The sequence below is a fragment of the Equus przewalskii genome, chromosome 1 (genome assembly GCF_037783145.1).
Source record: "Equus przewalskii isolate Varuska chromosome 1, EquPr2, whole genome shotgun sequence".
In the NCBI taxonomy this organism is placed as follows: Eukaryota; Metazoa; Chordata; class Mammalia; order Perissodactyla; family Equidae; genus Equus; species Equus przewalskii.
The window spans coordinates 178,738,025-178,750,803 of NC_091831.1; the positions used below are offsets into that span (position 1 = coordinate 178,738,025).

The 12,779-nt window shown below is 36.9% G+C and overlaps 1 long non-coding RNA gene across 1 annotated transcript in view; it reads right to left on the reverse strand.

Annotated features, from left to right (window-relative positions):
• Positions 1–12,779, reverse strand: part of LOC139084837 (uncharacterized) — an 85,123-nt gene that overhangs the window by 21,844 nt on the left and 50,500 nt on the right. The window lies entirely within an intron of this gene.

Below are 12,779 nucleotides of genomic sequence, written 5' to 3' on the forward strand. Positions count from 1 at the left end.
AAGTCATCTGTGTTGAACAATTAAAGTCAGATACACGAAAAGAATAAAAAATTAGAGTCTGTTTAGATATCGAAAGAAGAGAATCATCATCACAAAAACAAATCATCATAAATCACAATAATGAGCCTCAAGTAGGACAATTACATTGCATTATGCCGTGGCATTCCAGGTCCTTAGAATAAGTAAAATCATACGTATTTTCACATAAAAAGATACCATAAATCCACTCTCTGAGGTATTGTTTTCCAGCATGATGATGGATTTACCTTAATCCTTCTGTCCTCTTTTGTGTGGTAAAATCTGCATTTGTGAAAAGGAACAAGGTTGGCTGTGTTAAACTTCTGCGTAATATTCCCAGTAATTTGTTGACCAAGATGGCCCGAGGCCTTAAAGTTCCCCTCAGTTTGACTACATTTTAAACAGGTTTCTTTCAAACTATAAACCCCTGACCTGCCTTTTCTGAGAGTAAGTAGTTTAGAAAGTTTTCAATGGTAAATTATTTCTCTGTCCCTTTGAGATATAAACCCTCTCCCAGCCTCTTGCACAGTTTACTGCTCAGGAATGTCTTTCTCAAGGACCTGGGAGCCGTCTTCTGAAATGCAATCATCTCCCAGTCTTTGTGAGAGTGCAGGAGCCTAACTACCGTGAGCGCCACTTAGCAAACACAGACGGCCTAAACACAGTGACCACTCTGCCCCCAAAGCCCTCCAGGACTCGCCCAGTAGCTCGCCCTAGCGCTTAAAAACCCTCCCGCCTTTTGTTTAGCGGAGTTGAATTCAATCTCTCTCTCCTATTGCAACAGCCTTGAACAGTCTTTCTTGCCAGTTTAACTCTGTCCAGTGCAATCTTTCCTTGACACTGTGTATAGAACTTTTCACCTTATCCCGGAAATGCACTCATTAACTGCCAACTTTATTTGCAAGGCATGTCAAGAAGAATGCTCCCTCTTAGAGATTACGTTTGAATGTAATTATAGCGTAAGCTAATCAAAATTGTGACTTAGGCCAAGTTTCTCTCCAGTGTTTTCAGGGTTTTTTAAATTGTCTTCTCTAGCTAAGAGGAGTGTGTTTCCTGTACTTCCAGGTGCTTCGGAATAACTACATGCGGAGTTGCAGCATGAGAAAGAAAGTCTGAATCTTCTAGCCAAACTGACATGTTTTCCTTTAGAAGTTTTAGGGTTTTAGATTTTCTATTTAGGTCTCTAATCCATTCTGTGTTAATATTTTATATGCTGCAAGTTGTAGATTAGAATTCGTTTTTTGTTATCTTCTGTTTTGTTTTGTGTTTTTGGCATGTGGTATCCAATTATTGCAGGCTGTTTCTTAAAAACAGTGATCCTTTCTCCAGGTAACTGCTTTTGCACTTTTGTCAAATATCAATTTTTCATGTGTATGTGTCTATTTCTGGACTCTCTCATTATTCCATTGATTTATTTGTCTAGCTTGATGCCAATACTGCTCTGGCTTGATTATTGTAGCTTTATAATAGACCTTGAAATCAGGTAGTATTAGCCATCCAACTTTTTTTCTTTGTTAAGGATTTAAATTTTGGGGCTACATTTAGTTACTTAGCATTTCCATATGAAGTTTAAAATCAACTTGGCAATTTCTACCAAAGACAAATCTCCTGCTAGGATTTTTATTGTGATTTTATTGAATCTATAGATTTGGCGAAAACTGTCATCTTAGCAATATTGATCATTCTGGCCACGAATATGGTATCCCTCTCCATTTATTTAGGTGTTTTTCAAGTTCTCTCAGTAACATTTTATAGTTTTAATGTATGTATCTTGCACCTTGTCAGATTTATCTCTAAATATTCAATAACTTTGTTGCTATAGGTGGCATCGATTTTATTTTAATTTGTGAATATTTGTTGCTAGTATATGGAAGTAAAATTAATTTTATATATTCAGCTTGTTCCTGAAAACTTGATAAACTTATTTACTAGCTCTAACACAAAGTTGAGTGGAAGTAGTAACAGACATCCTTGATTTGTTCCTGATCACAGGGGGAAAGCCTCAGTCTTTCATCATGCTGTCTTATGCTACCACGAGGCTTTTTGTAGATGCCCTTTACCAAACTGAAGTAGATTCCCTTCTATTCCTGGTTTGCTGATAGTTTTATCAGCAATGGAGATGTGATTTTGTCAACTGCATTCTTGTGTGTCTCCTGGGATGATCATATTTTTTTTTCAGTTTTAGTTTTCCAATTTGGTGAATTACATTGATTAGTTATCAAATATGCAAACCACCTTTCATTCTTGGATAAATTCAACCTGGTCATCATATTTCCCACTTCTATATTGTTGGATTTGATTTCCTAAAACTTTAGGAAGGATTTTTTGCATCTATGTTCTCAAGGGATATTGCACAGTTATTTTTTATTCTTACGTTTTTTTCTGATTTGGGTGTCATAGTAATGCTGACCTCATTGAAAAAGTTGGGGAATATTCAGTCCTCTTCGATTTCCAGGGGAGTTTATGTAGAACTGATATTATTTCTCCTCTAAAGTTGGTAGAATTTCCTGCTATTTTCTATGTGTTGAGACTTTTAAATGGAAATTCAATTCTTTAATAGATATACGGTTTTTGAGATTACCTAATTTTTCTTAAGCAAGCTTTTAATAGTGTATGTCATTCAAGAAATGCGTTTATTTCCTCTAAATAGTCACATATATTGGTATAAAGTTGTTTATGGTATTCCCTAACTATATTTTTAATATCTACAGCATCTGTAGTGATATCATCTCTCTTATTCCTAACGTGTGTTTTCTCTCTTTTTCTCCTGGTCAGTCTGGTCAGATGTTTATTAATATGTTAGTCTTCTCAAAGAACCAGCTTTTGGTTACATCTTTTTGTCCTGCCTTGTATTTGTTTTGGACATCCTACTCAGTCCCTGTTAATCCATCTTGACCAGAGGTAGAGGTCCTAGTACATGTGTTTTTCTAACTGATTTAAATCCTCTACTGACAAAGTCAGGAAACAAATTCACACACATACACACACACGCACACGCGCGTGTCTGAACAAAACCCAAATACGTATTCTCATCACGCCTTTTTTCTCTACCCAGTCTAAGCCTCCAATGCTAACTCCTATTACTCTGGGTCTCTATATCTTACTTGCCCTGTCCATTTCAATAGAATACCATATTCTGTAAATTCACTTTTCATTTGCCCTCAGAACACATATTGATAGGTGTCTTCACCTTAATACTTTTTTTTTTTTTTTTTTTGGTGAGGAAGATATGCTCTGAGCTAACACCCATGCCAATCTACCTCATTTTTTTTTTTTTTTTTGACTTGTGGAAGATTTGCCTTGAGCTAACATCTGTGCCAATCTTCCAATCTTCCTCTATTTTGCATGTGGAATGTGACGACAGCATGGCCGCTGATGAGTGGTGCAGGTGTGCGCCCAGGATCTGAACCTGCAAACCTGGGCTGGTGAAGTGGAATGTGCCAAACTTTAACCACTTGGCCCAAGGGCTGGCCTCCAGGTGTCTTCATTTTAGGTTACTGTCTAAACCATCAATATTTGTCATACCCCTTATGTCTAGGCCATTTCCCAGAGCCAATGTCTTCTCAATCTGTCCTGCCCCATTAGCCCCATAGGCTGGCCCAAATAAGTCTATCTTGACTACAAGGATTTTGATAATATTAATAAAATATAATGATATTAGGAAATTCTTTATTTCTGAGAGAGAACACATATAATATTCAGGGGGGACAGGAATAGGGGGTATGAGAAGACACCCTCAGGGATAAAAATGCAGAAATAGTATTTTTCAACTAATGACAATATAATTTAATATAATCTTTTATCCTCTGTAAGTTCCATTACTAACATAATTTTTAAATGTCAAACTTCTTGTGGAAACGTTCTGTGATGCTATTAAAATCAAAAGAAGAACATTATCATGCTCATGATTCATATTCTCTAAAGGAATATTGACTTTGAAAAATTACGAAATTTTACAAAATTGCTGCCATGTTGCTTAATTCTTAATGAGGCTATATCCATGTTTTATCTGAAAGATTTTTTAAAAGTCAAATGTGTTTTAAAATAAATAATAACCCAAATAGATTATATAAAATCTATATTCACCCGACCATGTGCATACATGTACGCCTAATCCCAACAGAGGAGCACAGGTCCAAAGCAGGAAAGAAAAATCTATTACCAAAATTGCCTTTGGAGTTAATGACATTTTATTCAGATATTTCGTGAGGACACTTACCACCCAGTCCTAGATAATGTCAGCGACACCTTCTCAAATTCTTTTTAGAAAATGTATAGCAACCTTCAACACTCATGGCCCCCTCCCTCGGTGAGTCTATCATCTGATTTCACCATTTCCCAAGAAGAGGTGGCAGCAGCCTCATCTCTGCCCCTCGGCGCTTGGAAGCATGTCTTTCTCCTTCGGAATTGGGTGTTTAATTCTGTGGTTTTTGTTTTTGTTTTTAAGCAGTGAGAAATAACTCTTCCCAACTAGATTACAACCTTTTTACACATAGGGAACCTGTTTATGTTTATTTTTATCCTTAAGCTCTAGCAAGGTGTCTGGCCTATTTTTAGGGACTCAATAGCTATTTACTGAATTCATGGGTGAATTAGAGGATAAATAAATGAAATAATAAATAGATTTAATACAAAAAGACAGATCCTATGGCTTCACAGAAATCAAATATTCACATCTCTTATATGAGCGCATTGCTTTTTAGGATTTATTTCCTTTTTAGATGTATATCTATATATAATATAGATATATATAATACAGATGTATAGAGATACAGTATTTATCTGTATTATATATGTTAATAATCAAATATATCGGAGATTGTGTCTACAGTTAATTAGAACTCATTTCTTCCTTGCTAACCAAGTCCATGACTTGGCTCGTTCTGAATTATCCATGGTGAAAAGATGTTAGATCTCAAACAAAAGGGTCTGAGATTCAATGACCAAATTTTAGCTTTGGCACTATTCTTAGAAAATGGTGCTTGGGAATCCAAAAATCAAACCATTCCCTTTATTTAATTTTTCAAATTAAATGTGCTTATGTTAATAGAAATTAGTAGATGCCATGAACATTTTTTTAAAATATGTGGCAAAGATAATGCTATACATTCATCCAGTTATTTCATATTCGTCCATATACAGCTAAAGTTCATCTCCAAGCCCCCTGCATCTAGAGGCTGTCATGTGAACAAGTCTCGCCAATAGAATGGGAGCAGGTAGGAGCATCATTTGCTGCCTGAGGCAGCAAAGATCAGGTCTGCCCTCTCTGTGTTCTTGGTTTTCCTTCCTTGCTGTTGGAATAGGCTCCAAGGTAACACGTTGCAAGATGGAGGAGTTCGGGCCCCGTCACCACTCCCAGGAGGAGAGCTGTGCAGGAAAGCAGCCTGAACCACAGAGCCCTGGAGCCCTAGCGGGAAGTCAGCCTCTGCAGGTTAGACCACAGAGATAGCAGAGTTCAATTTTTTTTCCTCTCAGCATAGCTAATGCTATCTCATCCAATATAAAATTTAAAACTCACTAAAATTAAATAAAATAATCTCTGTTGAAATAACTATAATGTGAGGCATAAATTCCTTTATTTTTCAGTCATACCTGAAATTTAATAACTATTTGACTCAATGTCATAGCTTAAAATTTGTTGGAATTGTTTCTTTTTTAAACACTATATGATTACATTTAATCTTTTTCATTGGAAATAAAAGCAAACAGCAAAATTGCAATGGAATAATAATTACTAAAAAGTCTCCACAGGGAAAACATCCTCTAAGGGGAAAGACAACACTTTGGTGATGCTAGTCTCACCACCCTCCCTCCACTGTCGCCTCCCTAGCATCATAAATACTAGTGACTGACTCAGCTTCTTCACATTTTTCTCTTCCCATGTGCAGGGCTGCCCTCTCCACAGTATTTTACTGCTGGTGAATGCCCAGGGAAGTGTATTTTCCAGCACTGATAACAGGTGAACTGAGCCTGGATCTCAAGAACGTCTTCTCATTTTGGATGCAAAGGCAGGCCTCTAATCCTTCCAGATGAGGAGCACACATCCACCTTCTAAGGGGCTATTTTTGGTATACCTTTCAGCCAACTTTGACAAAACTCCACAATCTACATGAGCCTATTGTAACACTGCAAAACATAAAGTCAAATAAAACATCAAAAGCTAAGTAAGAAGCGCCTGAAGAGCAGTGAGGCACAGTTTCACTGCTAATGTTTTTCTTTTGTGGATTGATCTAGTCTAATTTAAGGCGAGTGAAATGGTAATTATACGGTCTTAATCTAAAAGTGTATTTCTTCAGAGGAGCTTAAATGAATTTCTAGATGCAATTTTATTAATACAGTAGTTAGGTAATCTTATCTTTATTTAACTGAAGGACAGTTTTATTCTTCCAAAAGTGTATGACAAGATATACAAATTACACAAGATTTCCAAAGACTGAAGCTATGAGCGATATTGATATATTTGCACTTATAACCTCATTAAAACAGGAAAATTGACTCAACAGGAAAATAAGCACATAAGCTAGGTCTACTTCAAATTCTGATCCCAAAGTAAGTCAGATGACTTTCTAACAGTCTTTTTTTTTTTAATTTTATTTTTTCCTTTTTCTCCCCAAAGTCCCCTGGTACATAGTTGTATATTCTTCGTTGTGGGTCCTTCTAGTTGTGGCATGTGGGACGCTGCCTCAGCGTGGTTTGACGAGCAGTGCCATGTCCGCGCCCAGGATTCGAACCAACGAAACACTGGGCCGCCTGCAGCGGAGCGCGTGAACTTAACCACTCGGCCACGGGGCCAGCCCCGAGAAAGGGTTTTATTACAGCTTGCTAGCAAGGGGGAAGGTGACTGACTACTGTCCTAAAGAGCCCTCTTACAGAACAAAGACTACGGGCCAGTTACATCGGGGCTGGTCTCCAGCTGGAGGAGGCATCTGGTCTCCAGGTGGGGGCAGACATCTCATCTCTGGGTTGGGAAGACATCTGGTCTAAGTTCCTGATCATCTTTTGTTTTACTAAATACACATCAGAGACCAGAGCAACAGCCCTATACCCTGATCTTTCAGTTGTCATTGATGAGAGCTATCAACATAGACTCTCTGCCCGGGGTCATCACATTCCTAAGGAACTCAAAAGAACAAAGTTACCAACTTATAGCAACTGGGAAAGGGCACAAAGTCTACAGAGCACGTACATCTCCTGGAGGGTGCATATCCGGATAGGTTAGTTAATCAGAGGTCATTCAAAGTTAGAATATGGTTTCTCTTCTACAATATGGCTTCCCTTCTGTCAACCTTGCGTTGAGGTGCTATCACTCAGAGGCACCTGGATAGCAAGGTTAAAAAAAAGGCAAATTAAACTATAGTGATTAAAAGTGTGTGTGGAGGGGGTTCTGGAGCTGATTCTGGGGTCACTCAGAAAGACAAGGGTTCAAATCCTAGTTATGTCAGTTTCTACCCACGCAAATTGGGGTGAATTACTTACCTTCATCTATAATATGGAAATATTACAATTACTGTGTGAATTAATGAAATATTCCCAGTCAGGCATCGTAATGGCTATCACATGATAAGTACAAAATATCAGATATTATTCTTACTACCCTTATCCAAGTGAACAAAAAGTGATAATTTTCATTCAGACATACCAATGATTTTGTCTGCATCTAAGGGAACTTGGACTTCTAGGCATTTAATTTAAAAAAATGCATGTTTCTTTACATTATTTATCATTAATTAAAAACGAATATTTTGTGGGAATAGTGGGGGTGGGGAGATCATTTGAGATGTCCCTTGTTAATATTATCTGCTTCCACAGGAGTTGAATGATGTAAAATTTAGCTCTTAAAATATGCTTGAATATTGGAGCAGTAATATTGGCATCCCTGAAATAAAATACCTGGTTTGCAAATAATAGGAAAGTTGCAAAGTGATTTGAAATTCTATGATATCTAATAGCTATAATTAAGGAGTCAGCAACGACCACAATTGCATATGAATAATATAAGAAAATGAGTCACTCATCCTAATCCTTAATATTATTAGAAAGAAAAGGTTATGTATTGGCAAATTTGTTAGCATTTTCATCACATTTCAAATCTGCTCATGAAAGATAAGTACAGCTGCTGCAGAGAGAATTAAAAGATAAAAGCAGGCTTGGGCTCTATAAAACTTAAGATAAAGATGTTATCCTGTAGGTGTCTCCTCAGTGCGTGTGTGCCATGCCTCTGCAATTAGCACGGGCAGTTGATTTTATAGAAATGAGCTACTGAAAGGACGAGACGTTGAGTAAAGGAATCCTTTCAACAGGATAAGGCAGAAAATAATAAAGAAAGCAACAGGGAATAATAACAGGATTTACAGAGCGTGCTTTGACTGCCCACTGGTCATCCAAGAGCGTTTTTGCACCACTCGTTACATTACCATGTTGCTAAACTCGACTTAGAAAAGATGAATATCCACAAGACAAAGAAATTCTTCCCTATCTCGCTGAAATTATTGGGTTAGGTTATATAAAGAAACTATAAAAATGTTTTTGTTATTTCTCCTTTTTTTACCCTTTGGCTTTATTTTCACTTCTGAAGAAAATGGAGAGTGGTTAATGCCACATCAGAGAGACAGTTTCAAAGATCTGTCCCCTGTGGTCTTCAATCTCCCTCTCTGTGTCTGTAATTCAGGAGGAAACAAGGCTACCTGTTTCATTCCAGCAAGCTGACGGCTCTCCTAGTTGAGCTAATAGATTGCAAAGTCAGTCTTAAGTACATTAGACAAAGAATGCAGTTGCCCGTCCTTCCTGTGAGATTCTAAATAATTAAACTTGAACGTGTGCTGTCCCGAAAGACTTTCCTCCTCCTAAATCTCTTCGAGTTTCAAATGAAGATAAATTTTCAAGAACATTTATGCTATTAATTGCAAACTCCGTCAAAGACAGAGGCTATGTACCTTTCTTTATCCTCTGCACCTAACTCGGTGGCCCCCTCCCCCCGGCAGTCAGCGCTCGAGCATCCTGTCAGCAAAGGGACGAGAAGGAGGGGAGGCCAGGCAGAGAGGGAACGCCCACTGCGCGATAATGACGGGATGCAGCGCGCGCCTGAGCTTCACGCCTGCTTCGGCTTCAGGAGTTTTTAAAGTCAAATTGAACTTTCTATGTAAGTTAGCCATGAATATGAATTTATTTGAAATTACATAAAACTTATCATAGGAGAGCCAAACATAGTTTGAGGGAAGACTGAGTATTAGGTTGCAGTGTCTGTCCCTCATGTCCTTATTCCCAACAACACCATTTATTGAAATCACCGTTATTTCTCATTTGTAAAAAATAGAATTTGGGGGGTTTTTTAAATATAAGAATTATACATGCTCAGCTTAGCATTTGGAAAATATTAAAAATCTATTTTAAATATATATTAAAATAAAGTATAAAAGTATAAGCTTACCCATGAAGTGGAGCAGAATTTGCCACTCCAAAATACGCCTCTTTGGCACAGGATTATCTTGAACTGGTTATTTTCAAGAAAAAGCAGACGTAGGAGAAGCTCTGGAAACCCTTTTGTTAGAGGCACATTAAAGTTACCTTTTTGAGTTAAAGTTACTCTTGTAAAAGTTAAAGTTTAAAGTTAAATTTACCCCTCTGTAAGCGATAGTTACAGTTTTAAGGGAAATTTCCATTTGTAAGAGTGTCGACCAAATCTCTGAAACTCTTATACTGCAGAAGGCAAGGACAAAGCTGCTAGGCCTGACCCTTGTTTGCCATGCTTTGCCTGAAAACCGCACATATCTGACTCCCAGGCTCAACATCTTTCCTTTCTCCTTAGCCAGAGTTGGTATTTAAGGTGGTGGCTTGGGCCATTTCAGGGAGTTACTCAGTTTTCCTGGGTCTCTCCCTTGCATCCAGGAGGCGTACATGGTATTAAACTTCTGTTTGTTTTTCTCCTGTTAATCTGTCTTTTTATTACAGGGACTCTCATCCAAGAACCTAGAAGGGTAGAGGGAAAATTATTTTTCCTCTCCTACATCCATAATCCCACTTCCCAAGAATAATTACTATTTATATTTTCATGTATTCCCTTCTGGAAATTTTTATTTTCCTGTTTTCCATAAGTGAGACTTTATATAATTTTATATCTTGACTTTTTACCTGACATTATGTCTAATTATCTTAAGACTCTTTGTAAAAAATGGTAGCAAAGGAGGGAATGCTCACCTTCCCACCAGGAGCAAAGGAAAGAAATCTTATCACACACTGAAATTCGTGGAATATAACAGCATTCTTCATTTTTGCTAATTTTATAGAAATAAATATATTTTGTAATGTTTCTACTTTTCTTTTCTTTTTTTTTTTTTTGCTGAGGAAGATTAGCCCTGAACCAATATCTGTGTCAGTCTTCCTCGACCTTATATGTGGGATGCTGCCACAGCATGGTTGAGAGTGGTGTAGGTCTGCACCCAGGATCCAAACCCACAAACCTGGGCCACTGAAGCAGAGTGTGCAGAACTTAACCACTATGCCACAGGGCTAGCCCCTCTATTTTTTCATTTTTCATAAAATACTTACCATTCTAATTTAGCTTCAAAAGATCTAGTGGTTTTCTAAACCACTCCCAAAAGGCAAAACAGCTCTCAGAGATTCAAACATTTTTTTAAAAATTCAAAATGACCATTTATTCCATTTCTTTCCAGCAGAAGACTGCACGCTTATTCTGATCCTGCAAGACAGTAGAAATTGGAGCAGAAATGACTCTAAGAGTAAAACTACTAATTATCTACGTGTGTATTGTTTCTATTATCCCATATTTCAAAGAAAGTTTCTGAACATTCTCACTGAATATATGGGGTGCTTCTTGCTGATACGTGTCCCAAAACCAACTGGAGTATAATAAAAGAAGATGGCAGGACAGAGCTCAGTGTAAGATGGGTCAAGCTGGCCCATGAACTTACAATGTGCTCATTACTGTTCAGAAGGGCAGGCTGACAGGCCGTCAGCAGATCAAGGAATCTAAATCCACCAGTTCACAAGCATCTCAGACATGTCCATGTCGAGTGACCCTACCTAAAGTCAACAAGAACCAAAATGCTTGCTTCATAGGCCAAAATCCTGCCTCTTTAGTTTCATCTGGCTTAAACACATAGTCAACCAAAATTAGAAAATTCTAAGCACAGCTGGTCATCAATGCTAAGGGATTAGTAGTTTTGCTTTAACTAGCAGATGGAAATACTAAAAAACATTGAGTTTCAAAGGATGAGAAACTTCTAAGAGCCTTAATGTTGATGTGTTGCCCAGGCAATAATGAAATGCCATCTACGAAGTATTCCTAAAATGTAGGGGACACGGCAGAGAGAAGAAGAAATAGCTGCTAGATTAAGAACATCCCACTGAAGTAGATTATTGAAAAAAATTCATAGGAAATAAATACTGAATTGTGTATGAAATATATTTAAATGCCAAATTCTGTGGTGCACGTTTCAAGTATTCTCAGAAATAGAAGGCAAACTCAGGGAATGTTGAAGTGGTCACAGAAAACTCACACAGGGTAACAGGCAAATTCTTTATTCTCAAAACTCAATGAAAATAGAACAAAAACAGAAATTTTTCAATAATTTCAGAATAAAAATTGATAATTTAATTGCAAAATGGTAGAACTTTTTGCCCATTGTTAGACCATAGCTGATTGGATAAATTGGTATCAACTTAGTTGTAATCACCCTGACTTTCCTTTGCTCACTTTATTCTGTTTTAAAAAAATATATTGTAAAAAAATATAAATCTTTATCACTCAGAAAATTTGCTACAGAAACATATGTATAGGTTTCTTAAAGTACTTTGAAATATATGACTACATGATAAAAAATTATAAATATGGAAAGATCGCTAAAATATTGATTGCTATAGAGTCATTAGTGTCAAATGCATGGACATTATAACAGCAAATTAATCCTGATATGACATCATATTAAATATTAGCCTACAATTATTTACCCTAAAACTGTACACAGCACTGAGAGAGATAACATCAAACACAAAAGAATGCAATAATCTATAAAAATTATGCAGGGCAAGTTGACTTTGGGTAAGAATATTAGTGCTTAGGAAATCTCTTTGGATAGTTATTCATTTTTCTCTACTCTTGGTTTAGGTTAATCTTAATCATCTCCTGATTTCTAAATTCAGTATCCTAGAAACAGCCTTTACTGAAATTTACATAGTATTTTAAAAATTAAAGATATTTTGAAAGCTTCATCCACAGCCTACATTTCTACTACCACAACATTAATGAAAAAAAAAAAAACTATGGGTCCTTTCTTGCCTTTTTTCCTCCCACATCTGCCAACCCTCACCTGCCCATCCCCACAATGGCTAATGAAATAAGCAAGGGAGAAATGAGTTTCCTTTTCTTCTAGGTTTTCCCAGAAATGATAACACATCTGTTATCCCCAAGGCAGGAGCACTTAAGAAGCCAAACACAAGGGAACAATGCAATCTTCTCACTTTAAAGCCAGCTCTTTATGCTTCCAAACCCATTATTTAATCCATATTTGATTGCAATCTTCTGTTATCTCATTTAAACAAGTAGTAACTGAATCCTAGATTAAAGTTGAAAATAAAAAAGATCATTTTTTTACTATTTTTTGCTTCAGGGTAACTTTTTCAAGATAAAAATGTGGGTAGTCAAGTTGAGAATGAACCTAAGATCTTGGTTTATATTCCTATTTTCATAAATCTCTTACTCATGATCTGTACTTTAAAGTTCCGACAGAGTCTAGTACTTTGTA